This window comes from Haliaeetus albicilla, chromosome 6 (genome assembly GCF_947461875.1).
Source record: "Haliaeetus albicilla chromosome 6, bHalAlb1.1, whole genome shotgun sequence".
Lineage (NCBI taxonomy): Eukaryota > Metazoa > Chordata > Aves > Accipitriformes > Accipitridae > Haliaeetus > Haliaeetus albicilla.
The window spans coordinates 181,019-201,579 of NC_091488.1; the positions used below are offsets into that span (position 1 = coordinate 181,019).

The 20,561-nt window shown below is 52.0% G+C and overlaps 1 long non-coding RNA gene across 2 annotated transcripts; it reads right to left on the reverse strand.

Moving 5' to 3' along the window:
• Positions 1–12,972: 12,972 nt before the first annotated feature.
• Positions 12,973–20,210, reverse strand: LOC138685617 (uncharacterized). 2 transcript variants are annotated; one of them, XR_011324918.1, is made up of 3 exons: positions 19,867–20,210; positions 14,220–14,318; positions 12,973–13,619 (listed from the first exon to the last, which is right to left on the reverse strand). It is a non-coding gene; the product is annotated as an uncharacterized lncRNA (long non-coding RNA). The 2 variants fall into 2 exon arrangements; XR_011324917.1 differs by having other exon boundaries at positions 12,973–13,724.
• Positions 20,211–20,561: the final 351 nt, after the last annotated feature.

Consider the following 20,561-nt stretch of genomic DNA (forward strand, 5'->3'; position numbering starts at 1 on the left):
AGGAGAGGGAGGCCAGGCAGAGACAGCCCACGCAAGCCTGAGGCTGCTGCAGTCAACGGCATCCCCGGGGACGAACGGACAACCGCACTCACAGCGTGGCCTCTGGGAGAGGGAAAGAGGCAGCAGCGACCGTTATTACCGTAGCTCGACCCTGGCCGGAGCCCCTCCTTCCGCAGGGGCTTCCGCAGACGCCGCTCGTTCCCCGCGCCGCTGCTAACGGCACCCACGTTCAGGGAGACTCGAGAACATCGCAGGGCCAGCTTGCTGCCCTCACGACAGGGCCCGGGGGCTGCCTGTGGCTACAGCGCAGGCTTCAGGGGAGGGGCTGGAGCTGGGGGCAGCCGCACGGGCCGAGCGAAGGCGCCGGGGGAGCTCCGGCGACTCGGGGAGGCGCCCGCTGGCCGCGCCTGGGGGGTGCCCGCCTCCGTCCCCTCTTCCCTTCTATCGGCTCTCGGGGAACTGCCCGGCGCTGCCCCGGCCCGGCTCGCCTCCGGCGGACCGGGAGCCTGCCGCGGCGGCCGCTTCGCAGCTTCCCGTCCCGCCAGCCCTGGGCGGCCAGCGGACAGGAGGCACCCCCCGCCACTGCCACCGCCCCCGCCGGAGGGGATCGCTCGCCTCACCCGCGGTCCCGGCGCTCGCCCGCTGCCGCTGAGACCCCCGCCCTGCGCACCACCACGCTGCTCCCAGGGACCGCGCATGCGCCGGAGGGGTCAGAGCAGCGAGCGAACGCCGGGCTGCCCCACGCGCAGGACGGCGCATGCGCCCGGGAGGCGCGTCCGCACGGCTGGTCGGGGAGCGGGCGCGGCGGGAAGCCCGCGGAAAACCACGCGAAACCGGTAACGCTCCTGCGTCTGACCTGGTCGGACTCCGGGGGCCGCGGCGGCAGCGAGGACTACGCCGCGCCCGAGAGCCACGCTGCCGCCCGGCCGCCGAGTCCGCGAAAACTACAGCTCCCGGCATGCCCCGGGAGGCAGCCTGCCCTGCTGCCTGGCCCCGAGGGGACGCCGCTTCCGTTTCCGCCCACGCCAGCGCAGCCGCAGTTCCGCCGAGCCCCCAGCGCCGCTCCGGGCAGCTCCGGCGCGCTTTCGCCGCCCGGCTCCGGCACGGCGCGGCACCCCCCGCCCGGCTCCGGCTCCGGGCAGCGCCCGCCGCCGCCGCTTCGGCACGGCACGGCGCGGCCCCGCCACCGCTCCGTGCGTCCGACACGGACCCCGCCGTCCCCCTCGGGGCTTTCCCCGGAACCCGCCGGCCGACTGCGCAGCCCCGCCACGGGGTCCGGTGACACCCCCCCGCGCGCACGTGCTCCCAGCCGCCCTGTGAGCCCCCAGGGCCCCCGGCCTCGGCACAGGCGGCCCCCACCCCCCCCCGGGCCACCCCCGCCTCCGACGTTCGCGGTCCGAGGGGCGCCCGGCCCCGCTCACCTTCTCCCGAGGGGCAGCCGCACCCCGGCCGCCGCTCCGCTCCGCTCCGCTCCTGCCTGGGCTCCCACCGGCCCCGCCCCGGCCCCTCCCCCGGCAGCCCCCCCTGGCCAGGGAGCGGCCGTCCCCATCAGCCTCACTGCCCGCACCTGCGGCTCCTCCAGCCCCGGCCCGCAGCTGTGGTACCCAAATCCGGAACAAAACTCCTCAACACCAATGTGAACTTAAGCAGCAGGCACTTCCTTGATTGAATGAAAGATGTCAAGAGTCAGCTGATTGGGAAGAGCTGTTAACTGGGGTCAAAATACAGATTTTAATACCCCTCTTATTTTAGTTCTAAGACTTGGCCATTGCCAGGTATCATCTTTTCCATTTACCCAGGTCCACCAGCGAGGCCACAAGGGAGATTTCTTCCAGAGAGAGGATAGAGTTATTAAGTCTAAAGTCCACGAGTTGCCTTTCTCCTTCATGAAAAGGTGAGTGGATCATATATCATCACTAGTCACCCAAGCAGTTAAGCCTGAACTTTTCACCTGTCCTTTAATACAGTCAACTCCAAGCGAAATTTTTTCCGTTTGGTCCCGAAGAGGGGACCAAAGATCATGTCAAATATTATTATGCTTTCTGCAAATACATCCCCATCTTAGAGCTTTAGCTACTAGAGAAAGTCTTTGGAGTTTGGGGTCAGAAGAGCTGCAAGTATAAGCCTTCATTCAGCTCTGTTTAGGATCTGTGATTTTTCTCTGGTTGTCTAAACCAGTCTAAATTTCCATAGATGGTCCCGACTCTGGGTGGCTCGAAAAAGGATCCTGGAACTCCAGTAAATTCTAGACATCGTTTTATAGTTTCAATATGATCCCAAGTTCCTTTTTGCACTTGTCTCTACGGTTTTGGCAACTGACAGCCCCAAGGGGTGCTTGTACAACTTTCTCCCGAAGGGCGATTAAATGAATTCTTTTGTCCATGAGGTGGATGGTTTGGTAACGTTATAATTCACAACGCTATAATTCCTTCTTTCAAATTTAAAAAAAATAATTGCCTTTTAAATCCATCCCATTTAATTTGCTAAAATGATTCTCATTGTTCTGCATCTTTTCTCAAGTTTTGGTTAAATTCAATGTCAGTATTCCCCACGGAACTAGATTTTCATCTGACTTTGGAATCGGAAGGCAGGCTGTTACTGAGGTTAAATTTTGTGTCTTTACAAAACTTTGAATCAGTTACAAAACTAGATTATTTTTTTTTTTAATCCAAATTACAAAAACGGTTAATCTCAAGATTAATAGCTCAAACAATAATTGTTTCATTTTGTTTATCTCATGTTTAGAACCCCTCAAAAAAAATGCATACGCCCTCTAAACACACAAAAAGATTATTGCCCTCGACAATATTCCTAATAGCAACCCCAATATTATCAACTTTACACAGCTGTTTTCCCAAACAGATAACGTGAAACTTACTTATAGATTTTCAGTTTTAAAGGGCCAGTTTCTTTAGACTTCCGGTTTCTTGTTGGTGCTTTCTTTATTCTTGAATAATGAAGCCAAGGTTCTTCTCCCAGACCTTTACTGCTATAAGGGTTGTTAAAATGACTCGATACGGTCCTTTCCACTTCTCAGTGATTTTATATATATTCAATCTCCTGGTCGGAAGGGATGCGCTGCTACGTCCAGTTCTAAGGGTCCAGCTGTGGAGACATACTGACAAAGTTCTTGAAAAGAATTGCTTAAAGAAATCATAACACCTTTTAAAAACATATCTCCAAAGGGACTCAAGATACTCAGAACATAGGACTCTTGATACGGTCTTTCATACAACATTTCATAATGACTTAAATTTTCTTTCTCTTCTGGCTATACTCTGATTCTTAATAGAGCCATGGGTAATGCTTTAACCCATGTGAGGAGTGAGGTTTCCTGACAAATTTTACTCGACTGTTGCTTAAGGGTATAGTTCATTCTCTCTCTCTCTCTCGCTCTCTCCCTCTCCCCCCCCCCCTCCCCCTGCCCCCCCACTTGCTTGTGGTCTATATGGGGTGTGAGTGATAGTCTCAATCTATAGATAATACTTTGCTCAACTTGTCTCACAATCTTTGCTATAAAATGAGGGCCATTGTCAGATGACATTCCTACAGGCACCCCATATTTTGGTATTATCTCTTTGAGCAAGACTTTGAGTACTTCCCTTGCTTTGTTGGTGCGACAAGGGAAAGCCTCGGGCCACCCAGTAAAGATATCAACTAAAACTAGGATATATCCTTCTTTTCAAGGCAATTCTATACAATCAATTTGCTAATATTCTCCTAAAAAATTTCCTTATTTCATAATCCCAAAGATGATCTTACTACTGATTCGGGGATATTTTTATATATAAATTTCACATCCGCTTCTAATTGTTTAAACAATCTTTGTCATATTTCACTTTCTGTTCCCCAATATACTTTGTGATGTTCAGCTCGGCCAACTTCTCTTATTATTGTGGGTGGGACTATTATTTGACCTGTCGGTGTTACAGCCTATCCTGTTCCATTTTGTTAGCCTGCAATCTAATAATTAATTCTTCATCTTTTTCGTTATAATTCGGAGTTTCTTTAGGCAATTTTGTACTTTTCTCTGGAACTAGTGCTAGGATGCCTTTTTCCGCAGCCTCTTTAGCAGCTTTATCAGCCAGTCGGTTACCTGCGTTAGGACCGGTCTTACCTAACTGATGTGCTTTACAGTGCATTATCGTGACTGCTGTTGGTTTTGGAACGGTTTCTAACAATTTCGGTATTTGTTCTGCGTGCCGAGTGGTGGTTCCTTGTGCAGATAACGGTCCTCTTTCTCTCCGTATCGCTCCATGTGCACGTACTACTCCAGAAGCATACTTTTGAGTCTGTCCAAGTGTTGACTCGCTTTCCTTGACTTAGTTCCAGAGCTCGAATAAGAGCTATCAATTCAGCCTTTTGGGCAGATATCGTCGAAGGCAAAGTTGGCAACGCAATTACCTCCTCGGTAGTTATTGTCTATCTTGATAAACGTTTTCCTTCACAGATGGAACCGCTTCCGTCGGCATATAGTTCCCAATCTGTTTCTTCTAGCGGCACATCTCAGAGATCCAGTCAGCTGGAGTAAACTCTTTCGATTGTCTGCAAGCAGTCACGTTCCAGTTCTCCTTTAACTTGATCAGTTGTTGAAAATGCAACAGGGTTAACGGTGGTAGTAGTTTTTAGGTAAACATCATCTTGTTCCAGCAACGCCACTTGGTATTTCAGCATTCTGCTAGGGGATAACCAATGCCCCCCTTTCTGTTTTAGCACAACAGTTATCATACGGGAAACGTACAGTAATCCTTTGTCCTCTAATCCTTTGTCCTCAGGTGAACTTACGAGCTTCCTGGATCAGTAGCACAGTTGCAGCGACGGCTCTCGGACGACCAGATCATCCCAGACTCACATTACCTAATCGCTTCGAGAAGTAGGCCGCAGCTCGCCCACTTGGCCCTAAATATTGGGCCAGGCTACCCAGAGCTACACCTCTTCTTTCATGAGCAAAAAGTTCAAGTGTCTTTGTGAGATCTGGCAGGCCTAGGGCTGGCACCCCTATTACAGCCTGTTTCCATTCTTGGAAAGTAGCTTTCTCGGCATCGGTCCAATCCGTTGTTTGAGGTTTTGAGCTGCTCCTATAAAGGTCGGGCCAGCAAGCCACAATTTATAATCTACAGGTGACACCACTCAACCATTCCCGGAAATGCTCGTCATTCATTTTTTTAGTCTTAGGTTCGGGGAGACGACAAACTGCCTCTTTTCTCTCAGTTCCCAATTGTCTCTGTCCTTTTAGGATTTTAAAACTCAAATAAGTTTCTTCTTTCTGGGTTATTTGGTTTTTTTCTTTTGACACTCGATATCCACTGATTCCCCAACAGTTCAAAAAGTTAATAGTTGACTTTGTGCATTGTTCTTCCGTCTCAGCTACAATTAACAGATCATCCACATATTTCAGCAAGATTTCTTGATTATTTTCTTTCTTCCAAATCCCTAATTCTCGTGCCAATTGATTTCCAAACACGGTAAGACTATTCTTAAAGCCTTGAGGCAAGCCTGTCCACGTATATGGTGTTTTTCTCCCAGTCTCAGGATTTTCCCATTCCAAAGCAAAAACCTCTTGACTATTGGGATCCAAGGGAATACGGAAAAAGGCATCTTTTCCGTCTAACACTGTGAACCATTCTTGTTTCTCCGTTAGGGTTGTTAACAAAGTATAAGGATTTGCTACTACCGGATGAATATCTTGTACTATTTGATTTATTGCTCTGAGGAGGTCTTGAACTCATCTATCATCTTTTTCATTAGCCTTTTAACAGGCAAGATCGGGGTGTTATATCTGGATTCACATTCTATTAACAATTTGTATCTTAAAAATTTTTGTATTAGCATTACTAACCCTTTCCGACTTTCCGGTTTTAGGGGGTATCGTTTAATTCTTACCGGATTCGATCCTGGCTTTAAATCAACTCTCACAGGTTCTGCTTTTTGGATTTACCAGGAACTTCCCAGTCCAGATGATTGGAATTACAGCATTATACTTTGACTGGTATAATCTTCTGCTGTCGGTAACCGTCCTGTTAAACAACAAAGCCACTGCTTCGATACGTTTAGTTTCTGGAATTAAAGTTTTAATCTCTCCACTTTTAAATTTAATTTCTGCCTCTAAGTTCTCCAATAGATCTCTCCTTAACAGGATTTTAGGAGAATTTGGCACATAAAAAAACTGCTGAGTGACCCGTTGCTTTCCTAATTTCATTGTTAAAGATTTAAAGAAGGGTCTAGTTGCTCGTTCACTTGTTGCACCGACACCACCAATTTCTTCAAAACTTAACTCTCCCTCTAAGGTATTTAAAACTGAAAAGGTGACCCTAGTGTCAATTCAAATTCAATTTTCTGTTCTCCCAGTTTAGCTGTAACCAGAGGTTGTGCTGGGAGACTCGCCTCCGGTCCCCGTCAGATACGTTCACTTAAAAAGAACAAATCTACATATGGCGCTTTATTCCATTTACTCTCTCTCCTACAAAACAACAGTAACTGCAATATAGTATTGTAACTCAAAGTTCTGTTTGTTTACCATTTTTCCTGCAATTCACCCCAATGTGCCAATAAACGTCCCAACGGTGATGTTTTTGGTAACTTTTCATCAGCAGTTCTGTTTCCTGCACTCTTATTCTTAAACAATTTTGCTAATGCCATTATACTTATATACATTCAAATACCAAATACCAAAGAAATGCAAATGACAATTGTCCCAAATAATACACAAAGTCCAACCCAGCAATATGACTTACAGGCAGACGCCTAGGCTTCCGCTGCAGACGGGTACCCTCCAAGCCCCAACCCTGCGAAGCTTTCGCCGCGCCTCACGGGCGGGCTTTCCAAACAAATTCCAAAGAAGCAGCGCCTTACCTTTTTTCCAGGGAACGCTGCGAGGAGCTTTGCGAGTCGAGGGTGATGGTTCTCCCCGAGAACACCTCGGTGCCGGCCGGAGTTCGATCGACGCTCGATCTCGTCCAGTCTCACTCGCAAGGTCCCATCTGGGTCACCAAAACCGTTACCGAAATCCGGAATAAAACTCCTTAACACCAACGTGAAGTTAAGAAGCAGGCACTTTGTTTATCGCAGCGCTGGGGACACGGGGGATCGCTCCTCCAAAGGCGTGTCCCGCTTAGTATCAAAATCCATCAGTTTTTACAGACTTTTCTTGTCAGGTCATTGTTACCTAAGCTCCTTCCGTAAAAATGCATACTCTGCTCGTTCTTAAATTTAACCTTTATAATGATCGGTCCTTTGATTATATAACCTTATCAATATTCTTACTTAAAAACAATCATTGGTCAGTTACACTTAGCTCTGCTGACTGGAATCTTCGATACTCAAATCGAGATGGGAAGGGTAAGGGGGTTTCCAAGCAGCAAACTGGTGTCCACGACCGTTTCCTTAGTTTCCTGAAACAGAACGTAGAAAAACCCGTAACTTCCTGGTGAGGTTTCTAGGGTTAGCTATTTCAAACTTTAACAATATTAAGGTTCCTAGAGTCACGCGAACACAGTTCCTAAAGTTTCTATGGCTACGTTTCAAACTTAACGATCCTATACGTTATGCTTCACAATTTTACTTCTTAATCAAACCTAACTCTTCTATGGGATTAAATTTTGATTTCTTTACCAGAATATTTGCAACAGCTGGAGCCCAGCAGGAACGGGGTGGGGGGGGGGGGGGCACGGCCCGACCCCCCCCAGCGCCTCCCCTCCTCCTCCCCTGGGCTCCCTCACGGCCCCTCGCCTCGTGCAAAGGGAGCGCAAACGCAGCCCGGAGGGCAAAGGGGACGGGCGGCCAGCGTTTATTCAGTCAGTCGCGTGCCTATCGAGTCCTGCCAGCGAGTCTGCTCCGGGTCTCGGGGCGCCCCCCGGCGCTCCCTCTGCCCCTCGGACACCTCTGATAGCCTATTTCCATACATTCTGTATGGCACGTCTAAATATTGGGATGGTTTTAATATTTTGTACCAGCTGTGGAAACCGGTTTGCTGCTAGGTGACTGCAAAAGTGAGATTTGGTAAATAATTATTAGAAATCTTATACTAACACTACAATTGGAACAATAGACAAAAGTATAGCCAAGCAATTAACTAGCAGAGGTAGGTACTCCTAAGTTTTGCAGTTCTTTGCTCTTATGACTAGATGTTCCTGTACGGTAGATGAGAACAATGCTGAAACTGACCACATGTGATTGAAACTGCGTTAAGCTTCAAGATCAAAGAACAAGGACAAGAATAAAGACTTCAGGGACAGCCAGCAAGAACTTCAAATGGGTCGCTGGTTGCAAAAGCAGCCCTTCGTCTCAAATGGATCCTTCATTGCGCGTGATCGGATGTAGGCAGTACTACGATAATCGGTTGCCATCGTTTTTACGTATACGTATACTAATCTGATTAACATGCAATTAGTTATTCTGTATAACTTGTTTGTGCTAAAGCTGTGGCATGCACGCTAGGTGCAACTATCCGCTGTGTATCCAGCGCTGCAATGAAGAATGCCTGCTTTCTAAAACTCCAAAACGAGTCTTGGGGAGTTTCTTCGACCGGCTTTTCAGTATCGGGGGTACAAGGGAGGAAAGGAAAAAAAAAAAAAAAAAAAAAGGCAGCGGTGTGGGAAAGAGGGGGGACCAGGGGAGGGGCAGGGAGGGACCAGAACGCGGAAGAGGGGAGACAGGGCCCCGAGGGCCCGGGGCTCGCCACAGCTCTTGTTCTTGGCACTGCCAGGAGAATTTGCCAGTTCAGACGCTTCTTTCTGCTCCTCTCCCGCTCCCCTCCTCTTCTGTAACTCCGGCGGCGCGGCCGTCCTCCCCCTAGGAGAACACGCGTCTCATAGGTCTTGCAGGACGAGGCCTCCTAGGCACGGAGCCTCGCTCGCTCGCACGCTACGTGGCCGTACCGCACCGTCGGTGCTGGGTACGGACCCTGCGGTGCAGCTCGGCGGTCTGACCTGCTGCGGACTACGAAGAGGGATCCTTCCACGCGCGGAGAGGCAGGCTCTCTCTTGCCTGCAGCTGGGGGCAGCTGCTGGCCGGCCAGCCTTCCATTTCTTCTTCTCTACCTTTCTGTGGCCTCTCTAGCTTCAGCCGCAGCAGCGCCTGCCCGCAGCCGGTCAGCGCCCCGCCTGTGCCTTTGTGCTCCCGCGCCGCGAGGAGAGGGAGGCCAGGCAGAGAGCCCGTGCAAGCTTTCCTTGCCGGCGGCGTTTCGTCACCGGGAGGAAGCAAGGAGCGCGGCGGCGCCTCCCGCCGGTGCCGCACTGCCGTTACCGTCGGACGGCACGTGCAGGACAGCGGCAGCCCCGCGCCCTCGCAGCCTCCGAGCTGCAGTACCGAACATTGGCCGCGAGGCGGCAGCGGCGAGCGCTTGGCACAAGGCGCCAGCGCGCATGGGCGGCAGCCCAGCTGCAGTACCGAAGTCTGTTCAATAGGTGGCGGAAGAGAGCGCTGGCGAAACGCGCCGCCACGGCGCATGCGCGGCTCCGAGCTGCTGAACCGCGTTTTGGTTGCTAGGCAACAGCAGGAGGGCGTCAAAAGGCACCAGCGCGCATGCGCGGCTCCCGAACGCCAGGGCCGCGTTTTGGTTGCCAGGCGACAGCAGGAGCGCCGTAAACCGCGCCGCCAGGGCGCATGCGCGGTTGCCGAGGCGCCGTGTCGCGCTTTGGTTGCCAGGCAACAGCGGGCAGTGCCGTAAAAGGCGCAGCGCGCATGCGCATTTGCCCAGCTGCCGTAACGCGTTTTGGTTGCCGAGCAACAGCAGGAGCGCCGTAAACCGGGCCGCCGCGCATGCGCCATTGCCGAGGCGCCGTGTCGCGCTTTGGTTGCCGGGCAACAGCGGCCAGCGCCGTAAAAGGCGCAGCGCGCATGCGCCCTTGCCGAGCTGCCGTAAAGCGGTTTGGTTGCCGAGCAACAGAAGGGGCGCCGTAAACCGCGCCGTCGCGCATGCGCTGTTGGGGAGGCCCCGTGTCGCGCTTTGGTTGCCGGGCAACAGCGGCCAGCGCCGTAAAAGGCGCAGCGCGCATGCGCCCTTGCCGAGCTGCCGTAACGGGTTTTGGTTGCTTGGCAACAGCGGGAGCGCCGTAAAGCGCGCCGCCGCGCATGCGCCCTTGCCGATGCGCCGTGTCGTGCTTTGGTTGCCCGGCAACAGCGGCGAGCGCCGTCAACGCGCCGCCACACATGCGCAGCTGTCGAGCTGCTGCACCGCGTCTCGGTTGCCCGGCAACAGCTGGAACCCACCGACACACGCCACCGCGCATGCGCCCCTCCCCAACGCCAGTTCCCACCTTCGGTCACCGGGCAGCAGCATCCGCATCCCCGTAACGATCCTCTTCTGAGCAGCAGCTGGATGAGGGATGACTGACAGCTCAGCCCAGTAGAGACCAGCCACAGGCGGCAACTACTTACTGGGGGCACAGGGCTTACATTGCCCTGCCCCTTCCCCACTCGCAGCCCGGGCCGTCATCTTCATCGCCTCCGTTCCAAAAAGCACCCGAGCGGCTGGAGCGTTTACAGCAGTCAAGTGCAAAGAACAGACAACTCGGGTGGTCGCTTCTGTCCCTGCCCCCCCAACCCCATTATCTAGAGAGGAGAAGCAGCACAGAGACCTGCAAACGGCGGGGGGGGGGTGGGGGGGTGGGGGGGGGTGGTCCCCTGGAGCAAGCCCCGGGGCCTGCTGTATCCCTCTGCATGTGGCATCGGGGTTGCGGGAGTGAAAGCAGCCAGTCAACAGCTGCTGGCGAGAGATTTAAAAAAAAACATAACGCCTGGTTCAGGTGACAGCCTGAAGGCAGGCCACAAGAGACCCAAAGCCGCTTTCTGCCAGAGGGGCAGCTCTGTCCAGCAGGAAACGCCGCGTCCCAGCGCACCAGAGGCGAGCGGCCCACCTGCAAGCGAGCGATACCCTGGCGACCCTGGGGCTCAGTTGGGGTGGGCGCACCTTTCCTCACCTCTGTGCTATCGGAACTCTGCTCTCCTAATCCTGCACGCACGCAAGGCTTCTTGTGCGGGGCTTGTCTCTGATCGAAGAGACGCTGCACGGTGTTACTTACCGCCCCGCCCTCCGGCGTGCCAAGTAATCAGACGTGAAGCAGGGAAAGCAAAGAGGCCTGTCGGGATATTAGTAGTCCTCAGCAGATGACCGTAGAGCCCTCGAGGTTCCGTCTTTGCTCCCTACAGGAGCGTGGCTCCGCACTCCTTGCCGCTCCCGCCAGCGAGCGTCACAATTGCCCTTTGCTGCCTGCAACACGCAGTACCTGCGCGGCCCCAGTACTACTGCCGCTTACAGCGCGAGAGGCGCTCGCTATAAAGCGGCAATGAAGAACAAGGACGGCCCGTCAAGATGGCAGGAGGAACATAGAGAGCCTCCAGCATTAGCCAGGCAGGGCTTGCAACTCACCTCGTGTCGTGGTTTAACGCCAGCCAGCAACAAAGCCCCACGCGACCGCTCACTCGCTCCCCCGCCCCCAGTGGGACGGGGAGACAATCGGAAGGGCGAAAGTGAGAAAACTCGTGGCTTGAAACGAAAACAGTTTAATCATTTAAAAGAAACAACAACAACTTGTAAGGAAAAGAAGAAAAAAAAATGACAGAGAATGGGGTGCAGGCAGCATGCCAGGGGTCTGGAGCCTGACGGATGATGGGGGGGGGGGGGGTGTGTGTGGAATATGGAGGAGGGAAAGGAAGCCGGGTGGGGGGACAGGAGATAGAAGAGCAGGGGATGCGGGGGGAAACAACTCGCGTGGGTTAAAAACTCGAATGGGTGAAGGGGGCGGGCTGAAGCAGCGGGGAGCATATATGGGGGAGAAACACACGCCGGGGAGAGGGTAGGTGAGGGTACAGAGGTGCATGGGGGGACACGGGTGGGGATGACCTACCCCAGGGAGTCCGCCCAGGATGATCCACAGCAGGTAACTCACCTGGGATAACCCGCAACAGAGCATCCACACCAGATCATCCACACTGGGAGGACCCCCAGCAACGCCCCTCAAACTGCTTGTGCTTCATCCCCAGTCTTCCCCTAACGGGGGAGTTTTTTGCTTTTTCAAAATACTCAGTTTGGGGTGTGTTTCAGTGCTTTTCCACAACATAAAAGGGGGTGATCTTTTGGTTGTGGGTTTGTGCATGAAAATGGGGTGGGTTTTTTGCTTTCCAGCTGCACAAATCCAGGCGGATTTGGCTTTCCCAGGAGTCCCAAAGTCGTTTGGTTTTTTCCGTTGCAGCCCCAGAATCAGAGGGTTTGGGGTTGTCCTGGTTTCGGCTGGAATAAAGTTCATTTTCTTCTGAGTAGCTGGTACAGGGCCATTTTGGATTTAGGATGAGAATAATGTTGACAACACACCGATGCTGTAGTTGTTGCTAAGCAGTGTTTATACTAAGTCAAGGACCTTCCAGCTTCTCATACCGCCCTGCCAGCAGAGGCTGGGGGTGCACAAGAAGAGTCGCTGAGCTAAAGCAGGATTCCAGGTAAACAGGTCAGCTCGAAATACACCACCTCCTTTAAAAGTTAAGAGCTATCTGAACACTTAAAATCAGCATTTAGGCTAATCGATACCATTTTGAACACCTTCTTAGCATACAAGTAAACACTCTTGCCGGTGCTGGAAAACGTCTCCTCCCTTCCTTACAGCACTGCTGCAGGGAGATAACCCTGGGAGGCTGCGGGACGAGGTCGTACGCAATCAGAATCTACGCTTACGGATCCACCGCAACAGCTACAGCCCTTGCGCTCCTGCTGCTGCCGCTTTGCATCTTGCTTGTTTGGTGAATAAAGCCGAAAGTGAAGTGGAAAACTCCAAAGAGCAAAATGAAAAATAAAGAATAAATCTCAATAATTCACTTTACACTAAAAAGGTGTGCCCATGTTTATACACGTCCAATAAAAATACTTATACTGTAAAAGTATTTGATTTTTCCTTTTCCATTACCTTAACTTGCACAGCTCTGAATTCATACCATTGAATTATCTCTCTCCAAAGTACACAGTTATAACGCAACTCGGGGTTTTTGTGCGTGTTACAGAACGCGGAGGGACACCTGGCCAGCTGAGCTGCCCAAGAGAGGTGCTACTGAACTGCCAGGGAAACACACCATTGAAAGCCAGACAGAAAGAAAGTACTTCAGAGCACTCCGTCAAAACATCAGGAAAAAATCCCCATAACATTCAGTTGCCTCTCTTTTTAAACATTTAGAAAAATACCTAACTGCTTACGTACACCTAACATCATATACTACAGCTATTTGGCAGTTACAGTTTAAACAATGCAAGTCAATTTGTAAAATCCCCAGTGCTGCAATACCTCAGACTACCAAAAAGGACTGGCGGATTCCCTAATGCTTTTGGCAGTACCGAAGCATGCAGAGCAACACGTTTTCATGTTATCTCGACTGTTACAACTGAGAAACCAAAGACCAGTGATGCCATCAACTTTAGGAAGATGGGCTGCGCTTGGGTCTTTGGAAGGAAATTGACTTTTTTTTTTTTTCTTTTTTTAAAGAGAGTGAAAAGTCTCGTTACTGATGACTTCTACTGTCAAGTCGATCACCTCTGAAGATCCACTCTGATGGGAAGTTCATAAAACAAAATTTCTTTGAGAGAGAAAGACTTCCATTCTGGAAAATCTCTTTCCAACTGAAGTCAAAATTACACACTGTAGGTTAAAGGAAAAAATACATTACTGAAGCAGTAACTCATCAAAAACACCTCAGGACTCACTGTCACTAGTTACAAGGCTGCTAATGCTTCCTGGGAAAGCCTGGACAACACACAGGTGCGACGCCCGTTTGTCCTGTCTTGTCCACGTCTCTTCTTTGACCTTGATTGCTTTTAGTACAGATGCTAATTATCTCCGTAACGTTTTTGAGTACTACTATAAGATATTTAAAAAAAAAAAAAAAAATCATTGACTGTAAAAGCATAAAGCTTTTATCGTGAAAACAAAGTCTGTTTCTTCTGAACAGCTGAACTCTTACGAACAGTTTCTTCCCTCTTTTAGTACAAAATTATTTTCACAGTATCATTTACTAGCAAGCACACAGCAACAGAAGATTATGCTTTCAGGAAGAGAAAATAAACTGAGGGAAGTAAACTTTGTATAGGTGTAACATGCTCCGGAACAGAACTTATTTTTAGTATTTGTGTTAAAATATTTCATGTAAAAAAAAGTAGAAGGAGAGTTGGCACACTCTCAACGTTAAAGTCCATACCGCAAGTACCTTTGGAAAAATGCAGACACACGTCGTAGGCGTACCTTGTACTTGCAGGCCACTACGGAATCTTTCCATCTGTCTCGTACCGTCACGGCAGAAGAAAGGGCAACCACGGCGAAACAGTGCCAGCTGACATCCAGCTGAGAGAAGAAGAAAAAACATTAGCACAAAGCTGGGTAGGAATCCAAAGCTGCCTTTTTTTTTTTTTGTGAAGGTTTGCGAAGACAGTACGACTGAGCGGAGGAAAAAGTATTTTTGCGTCATCTTCGGTACAGTTGTTGACACAGGCCACTAGAGCTTTTGCATTTTTTCAGACAACTGTGCCTTTTTTTTTTTCCTTTCTTTTTTGACTCATTGGCAACTTTACTTTCACTAGAACTCACTTTCCTAGATATACGCAGGTGACAGACATAGAGACCTACATACATTTTCTCAAGCCTTAGTATAGCCGAGGCTTCATCACCCTATACGTCGCAAGTTGAGTAGTTTTGCTAAAGAGCACAGCAACACATCTGTCCTTGTGAACTGCCTCGTTGCAAAAAAGGAATCATTTTTTCCAGGCCGTTGCTCCAAACGGTCAAGATCTTTTAAAACCGCAGTTGTGCCACCAAACCCGCTCAGGGTCCCTCCTAGCTTTTGACCGCCCTGAGATTTAACAGGCACACGCTCCATTCCATCTTCCAACAGCAAAAATACGTTAACGCTCTCGGACCCAGAGCGCAACCCTACGGATGTCCACGCACACACCCTGCCGTTTTGATGAGGAGCCACCGAGCAGCCCTGCGAGCACAGCTGCACGCGCCAGATCGGTTTCCCCTACGCCGTGAGTTACCGGTTCCGTGAACGTAGTTTCTGACGCTTTAAACCGAAAACCGTATCTCGACGCTTCGCCACAGCAGAAACGACCCATCGGTAGAACGCTACAAAAACGCAGTAACACCAACTGCAAACCCACAGCAGCAACAGCTCCAGAAATATTTAGACCAGGAACAAGGGAGAAAAATAAAACAGCTTCATCTCACGCACAGGGGAGCGGCAGGCAGAGAAAAGGGTCGGCATTCTGAGCCCTTACAGAAAACGGGCATTCTCCTTCCATTCCTCGGCCCGTCCGTGAAGGTCTAAATACCGCAACACTACCACGGCAACGTCGAGAGTAGGGCACGGCAGCCCTGCCACTGGACTTGCCACTGACCCATGCTATTTACGTAGCAGGACGCGTACGCAGAGGGACACGTTTTGCCACACACAGCCCTGAACTTCCTGAAAATTTACGTTTACCGAAAAAAGCCATTTGGAACATATTGCCAAACAACGTTCGGCAAGAAAGCTTTGATGCCTTTGACACACGCAAGTTTCTGGTCACTTGCTATTTGCTTCCTGTTGCTGCTGCTGTTCTTCCTTCAGAAATTCTACTCGTCGCCAAGTTATTCACTACTGGTTCAAGCATTTGCCTTCCTGGTATTACCAGCACATTCACAGAGGCAAGTAACTTAATTGCTCTTCTACAATTATCCAAACGACAATTACAGCCACGAAAGAGAAGGAGAGGTCAGGCAGCACAAGAGCTCTGCAGGCTGGCACCAGTCAATATTGCACTCTCTAAAATCAAACAACAACAAAACAAAACCGTGACCCTGTAGCCGCCTTTTTTTTTTTTTTTCTTTCTTCTTCTTGCAGAGCTCATCCCTGCCTCAGCATTTTGTCTTGTCAGAGCATGAAGCGCCGGTGATGCGTACCCTGACGACTTCTGCGTGTGATGAATGCCTGTTCCGAAATAATCCAGATCTGCAAGACTGGTGTCATTTATACGGTTTTAATCATCATAACTCAAATTTTATTTACTCACGCATTTGTGAGGAAACTAATTAACTTTTAGACACTGCCTCTCCTTTTTTTGGGGGGTGGGGGTGGAAATGTGTTAGAGACCGAAAAACATTACGATTCAGAGCTCCCAACCACGAGGGAGTGGTGGAGAAATCAATGAAAGCAAAGACCAACAGCAGCAACATCAACTGAAAGTTGGCTTTAATTCCGATCACGTACTTAAGCGACTCTCCAAGTCTATGCCTCGGTCCTAGGAATGACTAGTCCCTTTTTGGAAGGACAAATTTTTTCCACTTAAAAGTCCTAGACTGAAGACTCCGCTGAACGGAATGGGGATTGTCCCACGGGACAACATGCCATCAACACTCTTAATGGGGAAGGAAAAAAAAAAACCCCAAATAAAAATCAAGTTTAAGTACCAGTTCCCATCATGTTTCGCTCATTACATTTCTACTGGCATCTAGGTGCTCAAAAATGAACTACGGGGACACCACATATTCCTAAAAATTCAGTTATACATAAAAAAGTAAAAGGCTATTTCCAGCTTGCCCATCAAATCAGTACGAACAGAGAGAAGAGAAACACTCGACCCTGAAGAAGCTAACAGGCAGCTCTGAATTTACCAGACAGGAAATTTCATTCTTTCCCCTGAAACAAAAACACATCAAGGGACCAGTTCAGGAACAGGGCACGATCTGTGAACAGCAATTTTTCCATCACCCTTTCTGCACTAGCAGCAAATTTGCCTTCTCTGTGGGTTTAACGTGGAGCATCTGTAGCGCCCTCGAACTCGCAAGTGTTTCTCTCCGCTCCCCCAGCCCGATACGTGCGATTACCTGAGCAGCAAGCGGAACTGACCACGCAGGATTTTCTTCGTGTGACGCGGAAGGTTACGCTGGGAGAAGAGGAGACAAAGAAATGAACCTGCTTGTCACACCCAGCCATCGGTGAAAAGACAGGGGAGGATTCTGCCGGAAGGGCTCTGCACCCCAGGAGCTCCCGCCGGCCGGTTTCTCTCCCCTTTGCCCGGTACCGAGGGGACGACGACACCTCGCCCGCGCCCCCTCGCAGGGGGGGCTGCCCCAGGAGAGACGGGGGACCCCCACCTCGCTTCTGCCCGCGGGAACGGACCGGGAGAGACCCTCCACGCAGAGAGAGGAGCGCGGCGTGGATTGCATGCCCGAGGGAAGAGGCCGGGCTCCCCGCTGGCAGAAGGACAACTCACCTCCCTGCTGCTCGGAGCGGCTCGCTGCGGACAGCCCTGCCCGCGCCCGGCCGCTCTTCCGCCGTGCTGGGAGCGCAGTCCGGCCGACGGACGCTCCAGCGAAAAGACGCTCCAGCTAATCGCGCCTCCTGCTCCTTACAGCCGCAGGTACTTTTGCCTCTGGCTAATGCACGCTCCAGACAGCGGACACCCCGCCTCGTTCCAGCTCCCGCTTGCTACAGTTCTGGCTCGTTGAAGCCCCAGCTCCGCACTGAAGCTCCGGCTGATTTCAGCTGCTTCTCCTTACAAGCTCCAGCTACGTGCAACGGTCTGGGCTTTCCATAAGGTTGTATATCAACTGCTGTCAAAACTGGAGCATTGGGATTAAACATCAGAGTTGCACGCCGAATAAATATTCGTTAGTTTGTGCGATTAATTACTTAACAACTATTCTGAGCAGCGCAGAAAGAAGAGCTGGACTCAAAGAGGGCACGTGGGGTCTGAAAAGCGCCTTTCCCCCCCACAGACCATCACAGATGTTGAGTTCGGCCTGCTGCGTGCCGGACTCCCAAACTTCGGCGTCCGACACAACCAGACCCCCATCTCCGGGGAGGGTCCACGCACCCTGCCCGCCCCCCGCTTCCCCCCGTAGCCCCCAACACCCTCCCACCCGCCTGCAAAACCAGCCAAGCCGGCTCCCGCTTTTGGACCCCGCACCAGCTGACTCGGGGCCCGTTTGGGAGCCAAAAAACCCGGCTGCTGAGCCCGTTCTCAAGGCCCAAACACGCAGGGCCGGACCTCTGTTTCTGGGCCCAAAGCCGCGCAGCTCGGTCTGTTTCCGAGCCCCCACATCAGCCACGCGAGCCTGTTGTCAAGCCCCAGGAACAGAAAACTTGTTCTCCATTTCTGACCCTGCAGTGCCCACGGGCGACGCCGAGCGTAAGCCACCCCACAGCCCTGCACCCCCGGGGCCCCACACGTAGTTTCGGGGAGTGCTCGGGACCTGCGGAGGGCCCGGCCCCACGCCTCTGCGGGGCAGCCCCAGCACAGGCAGGGCGTCGCTTCACGATTGCCGTTTCAGGCTTTATTTCCCCGCCATCACCGGCACGGCCAGGCCCCCACCCCAAACCCCCAGCCGAAGCACCCCCGCGGGTAGCCGGGCCCAGCCACCCAGAAAACAAGAAAACCAAAGAGGGTACAAGACAGAGACCGTGGGGAAAGGCAAGGAGAAGGACACAGAAACAGAGAGAGCGCGCGAGGGATAGGGAGCAGGACAGAGAGATGGAGCAAGAAAGGAAAAAAGGACGGGAGGCAGAACCAAGGGAAAGAGAGACAAGGACGGAGAGCAGGACAAAGGGACGGAAGAGGAAAAAAAAAATAGCGACGGGCTGCAGGACAGAGATGAAGGGATTAAATAGACACCGGGAGCATGACAGAAGGACACAGAGAGACAAAAGGGACAAAGAGCAGGCCAGCATCGGAGGGGAAAAAACCAACTGCGATGGGCAGCGGGAGAGAGAGACGGAAAAAGAAAAAAGTACTGAGGAACAGAAAAAAGAAAGAAGCGACAGCTAGCTGGACAGGCGGACACAGTTAGAAAGGGCGGGAGAGGGAATGGGGCAGAGAAAGACAGACAGAAAAGGCAGCGAAAGAAAGCAAGGCAGAGGAACAGCAAGGCGGGGCGGGGGGGGAAGGGACAGGGGTCTGGACAGAGATGGAGAAATAAGCAGCAGGGACAGAGGAAAAGAGACAGAAAGAGGGACAGGGAACATGGCAGAGAAGGAAAACTCAGGACAGCGGCAGGACGGAGATAAAAAACTGGGACGGTCCTCAGGACAGAGAGGAATACGAATGTCCCGCAGGGAGCGGGACAAAGGGATACAGCGAGAAACGACGGGACAGGAAGCAAGACAGCGCGACAGACAAGAACAATGAGAACGAGAGAGAGAGAGAGACTGACAGAGAGAGAGAGACTGACAGAGAGAGAGAGACCGTGAGACGCACAGGGGGTTGGGAAACTTAGAAAGAGAGGTATCAGGAGCCCTGCAGAGAGAGGGAGGGTGAATAAAAAAGGGGCAGGAAGCAGCACAAAGGGTCACAGAGAGTAAGAGATGAACAGGAAGGAGGACGGGGACAGTGAGATCCAGAATGACAAAAATAAACAGCAACAGCGAGCAAGACAAAGGGATAGAAACAGAAAGTAGGAAGAAGAGAGATAGGAAGGCAGGGACACAGAGCGGCACGTACAGGCGCAGAGAGGAAAAGAACGCCAGGGCAACAGGCCAGAGAAATTGGGAGGCGGGGAAAGAGGCGGATGCAGATCAGGACAAGGAGATGGAAAAGGAAAAAACAGCGACTGGCTGCAGGACAAAGACGGGGATGGGGCGGGGGGAGAGGGAGAGGGAGCAGGACAAGAACGCAGAGAGAAAAAGAAAGGGGGGCAGTCGAATGAGAGAGAGAGAGAGGAAGGGGGGGAGGAAGAGGGAGCAGGACAAGAGAATAGACAGAAGAGAGGAGGCACAGGGAAGCAAAATAAACAAACAAACAAACAAAAAAACAAACGTCACAGCAGCATGAGAAAGCGAGGCGGTCAGGAGAGGGGGAGGGAGGGACCGGGAGGCACAAGAGGAGCGACAGGGCCCCGAGGGCCCAGGACGCACCACAGCTCTCGCTCTTGGAGCTGCCAGGAGACCTTGCCAGTTCAGACGCTTCTTTCTCCTTCTCTCCTCCCTTGCTCTTCTGTAACTCCAGTCGCTTGGCTGTCCTCCACATAACGGAACACGCGAGCGCCTCGCAGCTCTTACGAGATGAGGCCTCCTAGACACGTAGCCTCGCTCGCTCGCTCACTATGTGGCCGTACCGCGCTGCTGGTCATGCATACAGACCCTGGCGGTCTGACCTGCTGTGGACTACGAGGCGGGATCCTCCCACACCCAGAGAGGCAGGCTCTCTCTTGCCTGCAGCGGGAGGCAGCTGCCAGCCAGATGGCCTGCCGTTTCTTCTTCTTTACCTTTCTGTGGCCTCTCCAGCTTCAGCAGCTCCCGTCCACAGCCAGTAAGCGCTCCGCCTGTCCCTCTGTGCTCCCGCGCCGTGAGGAGAGGGAGGCCAGGCAGAGACAGCCCACGCAAGCCTGAGGCTGCTGCAGTCAACGGCATCCCCGGGGACGAACGGACAACCGCACTCACAGCGTGGCCTCTGGGAGAGGGAAAGAGGCAGCAGCGACCGTTATTACCGTAGCTCGACCCTGGCCGGAGCCCCTCCTTCCGCAGGGGCTTCCGCAGACGCCGCTCGTTCCCCGCGCCGCTGCTAACGGCACCCACGTTCAGGGAGACTCGAGAACATCGCAGGGCCAGCT